Raw genomic sequence first — 15,567 nt, 5'->3', positions numbered from 1 at the left:
AATGAACTATTTATTTGCAATTTTTTCTCCAGAAGACCATCTCTACAGTCAAAATAGCTGTATTAACTCATCTGAAGGTGGGCCCTTGCTATGCAGTGAGGACCTGAACTGAGGACAGAGACCTACAAAGAGAGAGAAGATCAAATCAGAAACTACACAGATCTTCCAGGTTAGTTCCGATTTGCGTGTGTGGACTGGGAGAGGAGCAGAATACCTGGGAACTCTATCTTAACTTGTGTGATGTTACCTATGTTCACCAGCCAAGAGGAATTGTCCACCTGCAAAGTGGTTTTCAACTTCAGAGCAAGATTAAAGTAAACAGGGCCTCACTGCCCCCAGTTACGGACAAACCAGGTGTGTTTAGAAGCAGCATATATCCTAATAAAAATTGTAACCTCGTACCCTGTCCTCTTTACCACATCACCATTTCAACAGAACTTGTATCCAGGCTGTGCTACAAGTGTTAGTCACATTGTTACTCAGTCTGAGGGCCAGCATATTAACTTGGTCTTGGTTGTAGTTATAGACTAAACTGGAAGCATTTCTTGCAAATTAGTAAAGACTCTTATTGGATATGATAATATAGCAATATTCCTGATTTTATACTCTTTTTTTTTTACCCTTTTCTTTATTCTGTCCTTCATTCTTCCAAAGCAGCCACCAATTAGATGAAGACTTAGTGTCACCATCTTCCTCCTTGATGCAATTTAGAATCCTTCAGGGCTTTAGTGTATTAAGAAGAGCTTGTGCATTCAGCTTGTGCTTGAAGCCTAATCACATCTAATATCTCATCGTTTTCAGTGTCCTTTCTATTTCTCTTATAGTGCCTGCAGCAATCACTTACAGAGACAAAATAGTGTGAAACCTTTTCTTCCTGTGGTATTCCCACTTTATGGGATCCGAAATGCCATGAAGTTATGTCACCCAGTTCCCTACTGCCACGCACTGTGCAGCAGTATTTAACATGCATGCAATGTGGGTGTAAACTATGGCTGAGTAAGATGGTGCATGCTTCGCAGTGATGTAAATGAGTACACCAAGCAGCAGGACCATGGTGAATCAATTGTCAGGGCTCAAGCTCAGTCATACTTCTGCTGAACTGTATTCATCTCCATAGGCATGATCCTGCCCCTCTATCAATGTCCTGAACAGTTCCCACAGCTGTTAGAGCCTTACAGACAGCCAATACAAGAAAACCACAAATGCAAAACTTTTGATTCTGTTATGTGAAATAAAGTATGCTGTTTGTTCACAGCTCCAGTTCTCTAGCAGTGTATGAATATGTATTCAAAAGGAACACTTTCACTCCCCATAATTTTAAAACATTACCATTTTACATCTTAGAAGCATTCTGGAAAACTAATTCATTCTTGATTAGCTGTGTCGCTTAAGGTGACCAGTTTCTTCTCTGGCATGTACAGTGGTTCAGGAGCAAACAATGATTTTAGGAGCCCAGGCTCTGTGCATGAACATCTTGTATAGAATCAGGGGCACTACCTAGTTAAATATGTGTTGCTCTCTTGGCATATGCCAAGTCTCCTTTTGGCTCAGACTACCATAATGGAATCAAACCTTCCAGAATCTGGGTGTGTCCCTCTTAACACCCCAGTCAACTGCTTCATGAAGAGACCAATTTATTTTTTGTCTCCAGAGCAACTCAGTCTTTCTGGTAATCACACATGTACTACTTAGCAGCCCACTGAAACACGGGTGCGCTGCATTCCTAGTGAACTGAACTGTCTTGCCAAGTACAACAAAGATGGCTTATACCTTTCTACCTCCCAGTCCTCACCCTCACATTCAAGCAGATTTCCAAGAAAGCAATTCAGCACCCTTTGTCTGAAAGCAGGGAGCCACCTCTCCATAGGAACTTCATCTAATTTCCAGGACTCCTAAGCATATAAGAATTCCTGTAAATAAAGCCAAGTATTCTCTAGGAAAGTATGTGTCACAAAATACGACAGATTCTATGTGATGGAAGTTATGTTTAAGACAAATCAGGGTGGGTTAACTGTAGTGTAACGGAGGTGGGGAGGGGGGGAATAACACAACAACAAAACACTGAAGCCCCAAAAGCCAGAATAAAGAGCTTGGTCATCAAGTACTGAAATAAAATGTCATTTGCAATTAATTGCTAAAGTGAGGTCAGCTGCCTTCCTAATTGATTTCAGCTCCTTTCTAAGGGATCAGTGCTGCTAATTAGTTTTCATGTAAACTTCAGAGGATGTGAATAATCAGAGTTTAGCAAGCCACACCAACCGTAACTAATCCTTCTAGCTCCTCTGCAAAGAATACACAGTAAACAAATGTTGTCTCTTGCCCAACACCACAGATGAAGCCAGGAGTTGGTGCTCTAGCTAGTTTTTTCCACTGATATGCTACAAAGTGCTCAAGAGTGCACCGAACTGACAGCTTTGAAGTCACTTTTGAAGGAGGTGCGTTTCCTAGGTAGAATAGGAACAGAGTGATAGCTCTGTCACCAATACTGTAAGGAAGAGGATATTTAGCTTGACCTCTCTGAGTGCAAAGCAGCTTTCAGGATCCATGAGTGGCCAGGTATCATTTACAAAACCCCAAGGCTGTTCTAAGTTGATATCGAAGTCTTAACATACTTTGATCAGCTTATAGGCCACGGAGTCACAAGGGCAGTTTAAAAGTTACCATTACTTTTTCACTCTGGTTTTGTGCTAACCAGAAGTCAATCAAAGTAAAAAATCTGGCCTAGACCCCGTGTCAGAATAAGAAGTGGAAATAGCCTTTCCTTTTCCCTTTCCCTATTCCTTTGTATAGACATTGCCTTTATTTTCCTGGAAGTCACTGAGGTCTGTGTGTTCATAGCTAGAGACTGACTTTATTTGTAACTGTATTAATGCCCTATTCTTTGTTGGAACAAGAAGTGTTCATCTAGATCATTGCTAATTAAATGATGGTCAATACAACATCAGGCATTCCCTAAACACTTTCAAATCTTAAAAAAGTCCATGTGCCCCTCTCAACCTTGCAGCTGAACAAAACCTTGCACATAAATCAGAGGAATAAAAGGAAAAAAAAACACAGACGATTCAGAGCCCAAACTAATTTAAAAAGTATTATTAGTAAAAGCCTAAGTTACAGTGCAGCCCAAGGTGGTTTTTGGATTTTTTTTTTTTTCAAAAAGGCAAAAAAATCCTTGAAAATAAAAATGCTGTGAAATGTCATATATAAACTTCTGTTGGAATAGGTGCCTAGGGACAAGCTCACTCCAGCCCTCCTTAGTTCAGATGTTTAGAATGTCTAGCTAACAACATTTGGTTACTAATGTTTGTGATACAGAGCACCTGTCTGCATATTGCACCTTTCTGTAAGGTGGCCATTTGCTAGAACATAGATTTTTATTATTATTTCTCTGAAACATGAGAAAATATATGCAGAGTAGAAGGAAGCATTAAAAAATTATGGGGAAAACAGAGGAAGATTTTACAAATTGGTGCTCTCTGTTTTGCTATGTGAAGAGCAGAAAGAAACTGAAAGAATCTGAAGTTCGGCTGAATTTTATTTTTTTTTTTCCTGACACTGGCCTGTTATCCCTGAGAAAGTATTATGAATATGTTCAAAACAGTCATAAGGTGGTAGGTGTGAAGACAACCCAGGTTCTTTCAGGCCAGGCAAATGAAGTCAGGGTGAAGTTGCTGGCTACAAATGCTTACAGTAGTCAGGGGCTGCTAACTACCTTTTATTACTGGCAGATGATCAGTGTTTTGGTGGCAGAAAATTTAGTCTAATTTTGTCTGATTCTGTCTCCTTAGTTTTGTGGGATCTGAGTTTGAGTTGGGCTGTTATCTGAAAACAGAGTTGTACTTACAAAACATTTCAGAAATACCAAGGAAACTAAAGGAAGAAATGAGACAATTCCTGTCAAATTTCCACTTTTTTCCTTTTTTTTTTTTTTCCCCTTCCATTAGAGTAATCTCTGAACTTTGCTTTCTAAGCTTGTAAACCTTTTCTCCTTTCTGAAGGGCAATTATCTCTTTCCTCTCTCCATATCTGTTATCTAAGTTGCAGCAAATATTGATGGCTTTTCTTTGGTGTTTGCATGTTCCCTTGTCAGTAAAAAACTTATGCAGATCACTCAATCTAAACCAGGAGAGAGTGTGATAATGGGCTTGAGAAGACAATGAAAGAGAAGGAGCTGATGGGGAAAAAGGTGAAATTGAAATGTGCCATCTCCAGAAAAGTCCAAACCAACATCTTACATTTTATTATGATGGATAAAGATTCAAATGCAGTTGTACTTGTAGTTGACCTAAATTCCATGTTGTGGGCCATTTTTTAATATGGAAAACGAACATTTTTGTTTAAGAAAAATTGGTGGAAGTAGTTTGATAGCTAATACATTGATTTAAGGCAATGTCAAGGATCATTATCTTCATGTTGAAGGCCATAACTTTCATTATCTGTACAACTCTTACAGATCTGATAAGGCTTAGGTTCTAGGAACCAAGTTATTTGCTTTTAACTATTTTTTTAACTGAGAAAATAAGCCCACCAAAAATAAATGTTTGGGCTGAGTTTGTAGTGGCAGCTATCTATAACATTTTTTCCATGATGGCAGGAATGCTGCAGAAAAAGAAGTACAACAATACATCAGATGCAAGCTAGCCTTAACAGCAAGAAGTTCTCTCACAGTTTTACTCAAATATTTGGATGCATACACATGTGTAAATGCAAGCATGCACACACACATATATACATGCATTATGATTCATCAAGCAGAAAACAACCGTGTGGCATTAATAGCTTTAATTTTTAATTAATAATGAACTTTAATTCAGGTGAGCATTGTCCTGATCCCTACATTTTTGAAGTTCAAAGCAAGTTGTCAAACTGCTGTATTAACACACTAAAGATGTGGAGTAGGATTGAAAAGCTTTAATCTGAAACTTATATCCCTGAATTGGAGCATGGTTTGATCCTTCTTCATCAGAAAGTCAGCGGAAGTGGAATCCAGCCCATAGATCTGATGGTGTGGTTTGAACCCAAAGATCAAAATAATTTTTGAAGAGATATAGTAACTAAAAGAACCTACCTATATGCATGTCTGTATTGTATTTACTATATATGCCTCATTTCAGCCTCTCAGTGACAGGGGACAGAATTTCTTGTGACTCTTTGGTAAGTAAGGATTGTGATGGTTCCATCACCATGTTACATCCAATGTCAGTGTATAGTATAATAGCAATACAGCTCTGCATGTCACACTCAAGAGATGCTCAAAACATTGTGTGGTATTTCAGAGACTGGGAGACACGCAGAGATGATCTCTGTAGGAAGGATATGAGAGTCGTGCCAGTTCTGTAGTCCGTGGTGACTGCACAGGAGTCTTTGGCCCAGTAGCTGCACCGCGTGGTGGTGTCAGGCAAGGCACACAGCTGAGCTCACAGATGCCTGGTGTTTAATCTCATCAGATGGAGCAGGCAGCCTGGCACTAGTATCCTCTCACAATGAGCACTTTTGTTGCTAGACTAATATACTCGTGTTCTTTTGTTTTGACAAAGGATCTAACAAACAGTTGGTGTCTCCAGAGGTGGAGCAACATCTAATGAAAGCTTTTGCTTCTGCATTCTATAAGGAATCTGTTTTCGAGAAACAAATAATCTGTTTCTTTTTTTGTGTTCCTTTTCCCTTGTGTTTTCACTCATTACTGTTACAAGCCCTTATATGTAGATGACACTAGAGCTTTGTGGTTTTGATCTTGGTCATCAGAGCCTAAAAATGCTTATAGAAATAGGCAGGTGATTTATTTAATGGCCTTATTCCTGTATTCAGAAGGAGCTGCCTTCATAAGTATTTTAGTGCTGTCTTGGGATGTAAATGTTATGTGATACACTGTTCAGAAAGAGAAACATACCTTTTTTCTTTTGTGGTAACTTAGGCATTACTTCTGGTTTTGCTGTCCCCTATAAGCTTAGATACCAAAATAGCTCCTATTAAATGTCACTTATTGTGCGAGGGGATTGTTCTGCAGAGTCAAACATTTTTGAAAACTGCAACACTCTTCAGTTTTCACTGAGGTATCTGTAGTTCAACATTTAATAATAAAAAGCTGGCTTCTTTGTCATCTTTTATCCCAGGCTGTTACTAATACAAGTATTGAATTATATAACAGAGTTTGATGTACTGTTTTTTTGTTGGTGGTGAAACAGAGTCACAGAAAAAAAATTGGTGATTTATCTAGTTTCATTTACTACTGATTAAATATGAAAGCATGCAGCAGAATTTGAATTCTACATTCTTTATTGTATTTAATGTACCACACATTTCTCCTATAGCCAGTAATAGAAACCAGGAGTTGTGCTGTAACCATTAGACAATGCTCTGTCAATTGAACATCCAGATGCTGCAGTGAGGGGTTGGGGCAGCTTTCACATGGGATTATGAGGAGTGTAAGGAGCAACATACGTAAGGAGCAGCAGATATTCTTTGTTATCTTAACATTTATGGTGGTTAGATCATTTTGGTGCACTGGCACAAGCCTGTTACCTGCTGGACACTTTCTGGTGTTTTGCATGTTCTCGTTAGGCATGTGCCAAGCACTGGAGCATTGCTTTAGCTGCCCCCAAGCCTCAGTTTCTCTCCATTATTGATGCCTTTGCCATTCAAATCCCCATCCACTGCAGCACCTTACCCTGTTGTCTTGTAGGCAGACTCTGCCTGCTTTATACATATCAGCATAACCTTAGCTGAGGCATCAAATGGATGACCAACTTTGTCTTAAAGATAAGCATTTTGTTAACTTTTAACTAACGAACCAGACAAGGACCATTTATTTTGGTTATACTGTATCATGATAAATGGTACAGTGTGCTAAGGTGAGAGGGGTGATGGTGTTGGTAATGTGAACCTACCTAACCCTTGTCCCTTGGCCTGCTGCTGCGGGTTAGTTCTAGAACTGAATACAAGTCTTGATCTCCAGAACCTTGGCTGGAGGAAGGAGAGGGCAGTGGGAAAGCCAGAGTATGAATCAGTTAATCATTCCTACCTCTCCTTTCAGATCTTCTTTCCTCTTGCAATAAGAAGCTGAGAGGATAGAGGGGAGAAAGGGAGACCAAGACAGTAAGATGGAGCTTGCAAGGTGGAGATCAGTAGCAGAAGTACCCAGCATGCAGAAGGAGGAAACAGGGAATAAATGGGCAGGGACTTGGAGGATCCAATGAAAAGAAGTAGCAGGCAGAGACATGAGTGGAAAATGAGAATTAACAGACCAATAGAGCATGTGAACAGAGGGGAGGACTCATGGAATTATAAAGTCTTTCCCAGGTTTTCCGCTGAGAAAGGCAGTAGCATAGTACAGCTCATGCTAGAGGAACGCCGATGTCTCCCTGTGGTGTAATACAAAGCTAATAATGCTGAAGATTATAATTTAGTAGTGTGGCTAAATGGCTACTTTGCTCAGAGGGTACAAGGTATACATGCCAATACTTAGCAGATACCTACTGAGCCTGTTTGTGAAGGACCTTTAACATCAAAAGGGCCAGATTCACCTTTTGGGTTGTACCCATGTCCTTTTACAATAGGAGCAAAGAAACAGAAAGATATCACATCGGCTTGCTCGCAGTTTGTACGCAATCTGCACTTGCAGTGCATTGGTGTATGTTAAGGCAGAGAGGACAGGACAGTGGTGACTTGGTCTCATCTTGTTTGGTTTGGCCTGCTGGTTTGAAAGTGATATTTTTCCTCTGTAACTTGCTTTCTCTGGTTGTGTCATTAAATATATACATGCTTGTATATATGACTTTGCTTTGTGATATGTGTTGATTGGTGGTGTCATCATGGGAGTTCAGTTATTCTAATGAAAACAAATGACTTACACATACAGAGAGCAAACTGTATATTTTCATGAGTTTAAAAAAAAAAAAAAAAAAGCGAGAGAGAGATTTTGAAGATGATATCTCTATCTCCAAATTTCAGTATTACTGTGTAACAGAGAATGCAGTTTCTTTCACTGCAGACAGCAACACACATGAAGCAGGCAGCTCCCTCATATCAATCTAACTATTAATATCAGATATGGTTGAAAGTGGTCAGAAAATGGAAAATATGCTAGAAGCAGTGGTTTACCTAGGATTAAAACTATCTTGAGAATGGGTGAGGAGGAAAAACTGGGAAATGAGGGCTTTTTACTTAGTTACATCATACCCTCTCCATTATAGGGAATAAAATCTCTGAAGGTCAAAATGATCCGAGGTGCAAGGGAATACTCCCAGTCATAGTGCCACTGCAAACCGTGGGCTGGGCACAGCGTGCTGCCGGGCCTGCAGTGCATGGGGTGGAGGCGGACTTGTTGCACCCCACTGGGGTCCCTGCCACAGATGGGAACCTGCCCCCGCGGTCCCGGGAAATGGTCGGACCCGTCCCCTTCGCCGTGTAATTATTCCCACCTGTGTTGCAGAGGGCGCGAGTGCAGCAAAAATAAAGAACGGCAACACCTGAAACCCTTGAATGAAAAGCTGTGTAGAAGAGCGTTGTTCTTGTTTCCAAGGCACGTAGGGAACTGTCTCGCATTGCGATGGTTATCGCCCGGGTTGGAAGCGACGAGCCCACCCCTCCCGCCGCCCCGGCTCCAGACACCGCCCCGGGCAGCCCCGGTAGCTCCCGGCTGGCGTGGGCTCCTGCCAGGCCGGAGCTTGTGCCTTTAAGAAAGTGCAGCACAGTAGCAGGGGCCGGCCCAGCCTCTCGAAGCCCGCAGCGCTGGAGCAGGGCTGGGAATGGGAAGCAGTTCCTGAGCTGCTGGGTCCGAGCGAGCTCACGAAACAGCAGCAGCCCCCGGCACCCCCGCTCGGCAGCATCCAGCGTGGGGACCAGCGCCCTGCCTGACTCCCTGACACGGGCTGGACGTTCCTGAGCACTGAGCTCAGCCTCTGTAAAAAGCAAGTAGGAAAATATACAGCTGGATAAAATCGGTAAGTCAAACTAAAGTCACATCCTCCTTCGTGGGCTGCAGTTTTCCAGTCTTTTAATTTGTAATGTTTTTTGCAGGCCGCGCTTTTTTTTTTTTTTTTTTGGATTGTCTTCTGGGCAGAGCAACTGGGAAAACATGGAGGCAAAATAAAAGTGTAAAAAAAGCTTTGAGGATTTGTCACTGTTCGTGCTCTTATTTTAAAATCCTCTTTCCACAGTGACGCTTTGCTGCAGGAGTGGGGAACGGGAAACCAGCAAGTGCTTTTGTATGTGGGGGGGAAAGAAAGCTGGTAAGAGTTGTAATTGGCTTTTCTTGCAGAGATGATTAAAGAGGGAGACTTGAAAAATAGACTTTCAAGAAGCTTGAAGTGACTTGTCATTTACTTTTCCAGAGTAAAAACAAATTTCGCTTTAAACAGTTTTAAAAGTCGCTGGGATGTGTGCAGGAGGAATAAGAATCTTTTAAAAACTGCGTTATCAGTGGAAATCTGGATGCCGAATTATTGCCAAGCGGATGTTGTACATGTTTGTTTAAATTTAATTAAATAGACTGGCAGTTCTGGAAAAGCAGAGGCATTAAATGCCATTTTTTCTGCATCAGAGAGAGGGCGCTGTTGCCGCATTTGGCATAATCCTCCCTGAAACAGGGAGTTGGTAAAAGTTAAAGTGAAAAATCGAGTAGAGATAAGATGTTTTAAACAATTAAACCAGAAACTACTCACACACGCAGAAAGCTACAGTATATAGCATCCACTTAGAGAAGTCAAGGTTCTTCATTTCTCTTCCCTTAGGTTGCGGAGGTCGTTCGTTTGTTTTTGAAGTGACGATCTGAATTATAAAGAAAAATATAAATTCTGTTGTTCAGCTCTAGAAATTAGAGCCTGGTCATGATCCTGTTATCTTTTCTGGCATGTGCTGTGGAGTCAGCCTGGACAAAGAAGGAGGGGGAAATTGTGGAATCTCCTGACAGAAATGTTACTTCAGTAATGGTGTGTGAGATGAGAAAGAACTCTGACCCAGTGTTGATCAAGTTGAAGACTGGAGTTAAACATCTGATATGGGAATGTATCCTTGGCATCCAGCACAGATGTTGCAGAGTTTGGAGACCTATAAGCTGAATAATAAGATCTGTAAACCCTAATGACTGAGCCACATATTTTCAAGTAGTTTGGAGAGAGGGATGTGTTCAGTCAGATGTACAGCTTTCTTCATAGAAATCTCAATACCACTACTGGCACAGGAGGCTGATAGTTGTGCCATATTCCATTGATGTGTAATGAAGAGTTAGCAAATACAGTAATAGACTGTCCTAACCTCTCTGTGTGTATACTCTGTGTATACTTGCTTATGTGTACCCTGATGTGTAAAATAATGCTCTGCTACTTTGTGGAATAGGAATTGGGTTTCCTTGAATCAAAGGCTTCAAAAGGAATGAAGGTATTGTTTTAACTAGTGCAGTTCTATTGTGAGTAGAGAAGGATCAGACCTGTCAACTTCCCATCTGATACAATATCTATTAGAATTTGATGTTTCTGTTGTGACCTGGGCTTTAGTTGTGCCTAAAACAAGATGATGTTTCTGTCTGACTTTATTCCTGTTACTTACGATTTGTTTGCAGTGGAGTGGAAAGATCTGCAGGTTTTGAGTCCTTAATGTGAGATATGCTGGGCAAAGTAGATTAAAAGAGCTGAATGACCATATAGAATGCAGTAATTCAGACTCTTGATTATTATACCTGATTGAAGACTTTAGACTGCTACTACATCTGCTGAATGAGTGGAGAACGTGAGCAGAAGCCAACTTTCCTACCTGCAAGAGACAACTGTTGTTGTGAGGCAGTGCATCCTCGGGATATTAGTAGTTTTTCAGGAAAACAACAACAAAAACCACAAAACCAAAACATGTTTCTTTTATACTCCTTGTGATTCAGTAGACATCCAGGTATAAATGGCCCTTTGAAATGATTTACTGGGTCTCAGGAAAGATTTCCCTCTTTAGTTTATCTCTGAACTAGCAGGTACTAGTTGGATGTCTGACTGATGCTTTGTTAACTTTTTGAAGAATCATTTTCATTTTCCTTCAAGCAGACTTACCTGATGGGATTACTCAGCTGTGCCCCTGGTGTTGTGCAGGACAGGCTGGACCCCTGGGCAGTGGAGCAAGATCTTGAGAATGCTAGAACTATCAGACATCCTGAGACACATTTGACCCTAGCAGATGCTTGTCTTGCTAGGAGGCTAATTTATTCACCGCAAGTGTATGTCCTCCACAGTCACTGAGGTTCAGCTAAGCTCCTGTCAGTTACATCTCCCAATGTATTTCATTTGTCTGCATGACACTTTTAATATAGTAGTTGAACTGAATTCAGTTCTCCTACTTGCCCATATCTCAAATTAAAATATTTGCTTCACAAATGAGAGAGTTTGTGCCTGATCCGATTTTTACTGTGTTGCTTGGAAATCTGCTTTAGTATGCATTTTATTTTGCTCCTGAGTGTTTTTCTTTGGGTTATCTTGTGTCTGAGAGTCCACACTCTCAGTCTGTCTGTGGCTCATACTGAGGTCGTGCAGTTAAATCCTGTCAAGTCTCCAAAGCATTAGCTTAATATGACATGTGTGATATTTAAAATGTGAAGAAATCCTTCACCTATATTTATGCCAAATTAAAGAAATGGAGCTTCCTTGAGTAGCTCTTTTCATTAGAAACTACTCTTTTTACCTATCAGTAGATACTTTGTTGGTGGTGCTATAAATTCTGTGCCTGCCATTGGAGTACTTGTGTACTACTTTCTTACACTGACAGTAACTGCTGAGTGAGTCTCACCAGAACAACACTTAACAGATTACTGACAGTTTGGTTTCTAGCATTATTAGTTTTGGTCATTGTTTTTCAGAGCTTCAGCTTGTTGTGGTTAATTAATCTTTGAGCATCTTATCATAGTCTGCTTAACAAAGCCTACTACAAAATGCTTTCTCTAAGAATGTTTCTAGCTTCATGTAGTGCAGAATGTTACCACCGGTTATGAAGGCTTGTGGTGCTCACATAGCTGAGATGAATCTGGCTTTATTCTCTGTTGTAGGTAAAGCCTCTTTTTGCTTTATATAACAAGCAGGATACAAACTTATCCTCACTTTCGTATAAAAAAACCCACAGTGCTGATAACATAGTAACCTGACTTGTTCTTTGATAAAGGATTTCATAGTCAATTTTTTACACTGAAATGTGGTTTTACATCTGATTTATTTGCCTGTCTCTACTTTTGCAAGCACTTGGAATCCCACATTTTCCATCATACAAGGGATAAGTTTATCAGTATAAGTGGAGACCTCTCAAGTTGCCCTGTGCAACATCAAAAAATGTTGACTTGCAGAGAAGGTGAAGGAAAGTAAATAAGATTTAATAGCTGTTGTGGTTTAACCCAAGCTAGCAATACAACCACAATAGCTGCTTACTCACCCTCCTAAATAGGGGAGAGAATTGAAAGGGGAGAAACTTGGATTGAGATAAGTACAGTTTAATAAAATAACAAAATACTAATACACTACCAGTTAATAGGTATAAAAATTGAAATAGACTATAAAAGTTACTCAACACAATTCCTCACGAACTTTGTCCACTTCAAGCAGCCAGTCCCAGGAAGCAGCAGCTGGTCTTGAACAGCTGATCCTGAAGAGAAAAAAAACAGAAAAAAGGCAGAAAGGCCGAGAGGCCTCTGCAAAACAACAAAAGGCTGAACTAAATATCCCAAACAGAATTCCCCTGGCTCTGACAAAAAGAGTGAAGAAGTAAGAGAGAGAGTGGAAGATCCCTATTCTCCTTAAATATGAAGTGTGATGCTAATGGGATGGATTACTCATATTGATCAGTCTGGATGTCAGTCAAGGTCTGCTCCGTCCATGCCCCACTTTCTCGATGCTGCACACCTGCAGGCAGAGTGCTCAGAATGTCCTTGGCTCTCAGATCAGAGCAATTAAAAACATTAAGTCTATCCAGGGGTGTTATGTCTTGTTCTCGAAGTCCAAATAATGGCTGTGCTAGCTATGAAAAGTTTCTAACTGCATGAACAAAATTAACTCATTTTCAGTCAAACCAGCACAATAGCTCTGAAGGTGTAGATGGAAAGGAATTATTGCAGGAATGTGTTCCTCAAAGAATAATTTCAGTGGAATAGATACCCATATGCAGCTAGTCCCAACTTTCCAGACAATGTTAGATCTACCAATGCTCATGTGCATGAGCATCTTTCAAGGCATCAACTTATTTCCATCTTCACACATGTACAACTGTCATCTTGTGTCTGAGGCAGCTGATGACTGGCATGTGTTCATTTGTCCTATTTCTAGTTCCAAAATTATTTTTTCTTAACCAGATTCATCAGAATCTTTGGAAATCTTGAAGCTCTCTTTAGTCTCAATAAATTATTGAGAGTATTACTTCTTAAATGTAAGAAAAAATGAACAAGATGTCTTTAAAAAACTCCTAGACACTCTATCAGTTTAACTATACTTACAAAAGCATGGTAATGACCTAATATATCATTAAATAATTACATTTAAATGCTGCACTGACCTTGCCAGCCAGTAAATCAAAACAATGGTGAAATTCCTTTTGTTGTCTTTGCTACACCCCAAAACCTGTGAAATAATCTTCTGAGCACTTAGCAAAAGTATGTATCAAGTTGATGTATTTTGGAGCATGAGATGGGGAAAGGAGGTAGGAATTTGTAGATTCCTGCGGACCAAAAAAGGCTCTGCTGAGATCCTCCCTTCCTTTTTTAGAATCGGGTAAATTCAAGAGACCATGGGTTGTGAAGGTTCCATATAAGAAAAAAAGACAAAGTGGCAGTGGGCAGTGCTGTTATTCAGTATAGGCTGCACTTCTTAGTGCCTTCATTGGAAAGGATAAGTTTTATACTAAGATGTGTTGCTTACCATCTTGCCAAATTGTCCTTTTTTTTTGGGGCCGGGGGGTGGGCGGGGCTGGGCAGTGCAACTGATTCAGAGTGCAACAGCTGGCTTTTAAAGTGGAGCATAGAGCAAAAGTGGTTCTGAAGTATTTGTCTGCATATTTCTTAATTTCCTACTCTGATGCATTGTTCTATTTGAGAAGCCTGACAGGCTGAGAAATGTGGATGAGCAGAAGGAACATCAAATAATGAGCTGTCGTTTATGTCATGTGGTTTATAACACCATAACCAGCTGTAGCAGGCAGGCTGAGGGCACCATTCCCAAGTGCCCCTCCCAGTTCTTTTCACTTGTGCTTCATGTGGGCTATTTTTTTGTTGGTTTTAACTGGGCATTGTGTTGTTTAGCCGATATGATGTGTTAGCCAGATTGTGTGTCTAGCTCTGCAGCCTCTTTCTAGATGAATCAAGACCTGTAACTTTACCTACATCTATTAACTGGCATAATCACATAACTGTATTTATTTTGAAATCCACAGTAAGTACATGGAGAAACACTGTAAATTCATTTCTCCAAGAGAATCTTTTGCAGCAGCTGATGAAACCCAAGCTTATACCAGATGAAAAGCTCTTGTGTTATCATTTTCAGTTAATTAAAAAAATAAACCCCAAATCCCTTACAGCGGCAGTTTTATAAACATCGTGTGTGTATGAACGTGTATGTACATGCCCATACAAGTGCTTCACTCTTGTGTTGACAGCTTGTGCCTTTGACAGCAGGCTGGGCATTACCATATGCTTTCAGGTACAAGACTTGATGCAGGGGATAGATGGGGGATTTTTTTTTCTTTGTACTGCAGCTGGAACAAACCAAAAATAAAAGTTTCAGTGTTTGCATCAAAATTATCTTTTTTTTTCTTTTTAAGAAAATATGCCAGTGGTTCTATTTTATCTCCTGGTAGGCAAACAAAACATTTTTCTGGCAATTGGATACCTTAGTAAAATGAACAGTAACTTCATTAAATGTGCCAAATTTGTGTGTGTTCTAAAAGTCAGGAAGCCGGGTTTGCTTGAATAGAAAGGTGTACTGGCAGCTGGGGCTGAACTGCCTCTTGGCACCCACATCTATCTATTAAGCACAGATCCCAGTAAGCTGAAGGATTATTATCTTTCAAAAGTCTTAAACAGCTTCACCGGTGAGTTGGATTTCTTCTGTTTTTGTTTTAAAAAGGCAAAATTAGTTTATTTTGGGTGAAAACTGTTAATAGTGGCAGCCCTGGAAAACTGCAGTCCCTTCGTTCAGCCACAGAACAAGTGATGCCTTGGACCATGGCTGAGACAGCTTCCCCAGTGCTGCTCTCTAGCTTCGCCTTATGGTCCAGTCAGAGGCTTAAACCAGAAGTTCAACATCATTCTGTTCAACTTCATTTTTTCAGCCAGCACTGTTAGATTGCCAGCAAGGAGCTGACTAGTCAGATTTGGGATGGCTGCTTCTGTGATCTGTTGAAGTTATGCCAACAGAAGTCCTTGTGATCTTTCTGTTTCAAGTGAGAAATAATACTGTGGTAAACTCACTCATTTATCAGGACAGCCTTGCTCATTTCATATGAGTAGCCATCAGCTGGGAATGTTTTTCATTCATTTTCCAAAATGGATCCAGCCTAGTGACCTAGTGGAAGGACACAGTGTGTTCCATTACCAGTCCTCTGAATTGTTCAATTGCCTGA

At 40.4% G+C, this 15,567-nt stretch overlaps 1 protein-coding gene across 4 annotated transcripts in view; it reads left to right on the top strand.

The window, feature by feature from the left end:
- Nucleotides 1-15,567, top strand: part of DAAM2 (dishevelled associated activator of morphogenesis 2) — a 214,598-nt gene that overhangs the window by 21,047 nt on the left and 177,984 nt on the right. For 2 of the 4 annotated variants that reach the window (XM_065833147.2, XM_065833151.2), the window contains exon 1: nt 8,630-8,939. The gene's annotated coding sequence lies outside the window, so the exon portion shown is untranslated. Of the gene's footprint in view, nt 1-32; nt 170-8,629; nt 8,940-15,567 lie in introns of those variants that run through there. The other 2 variants (XM_065833150.2, XM_065833153.2) reach the window with 2 other exon arrangements.

The sequence above is a fragment of the Patagioenas fasciata genome, chromosome 3, assembly GCF_037038585.1.
Source record: "Patagioenas fasciata isolate bPatFas1 chromosome 3, bPatFas1.hap1, whole genome shotgun sequence".
Lineage (NCBI taxonomy): Eukaryota > Metazoa > Chordata > Aves > Columbiformes > Columbidae > Patagioenas > Patagioenas fasciata.
Note: the sequence above shows the minus strand (reverse complement) of the source record. Positions and strands in the feature narration are given on the sequence as shown.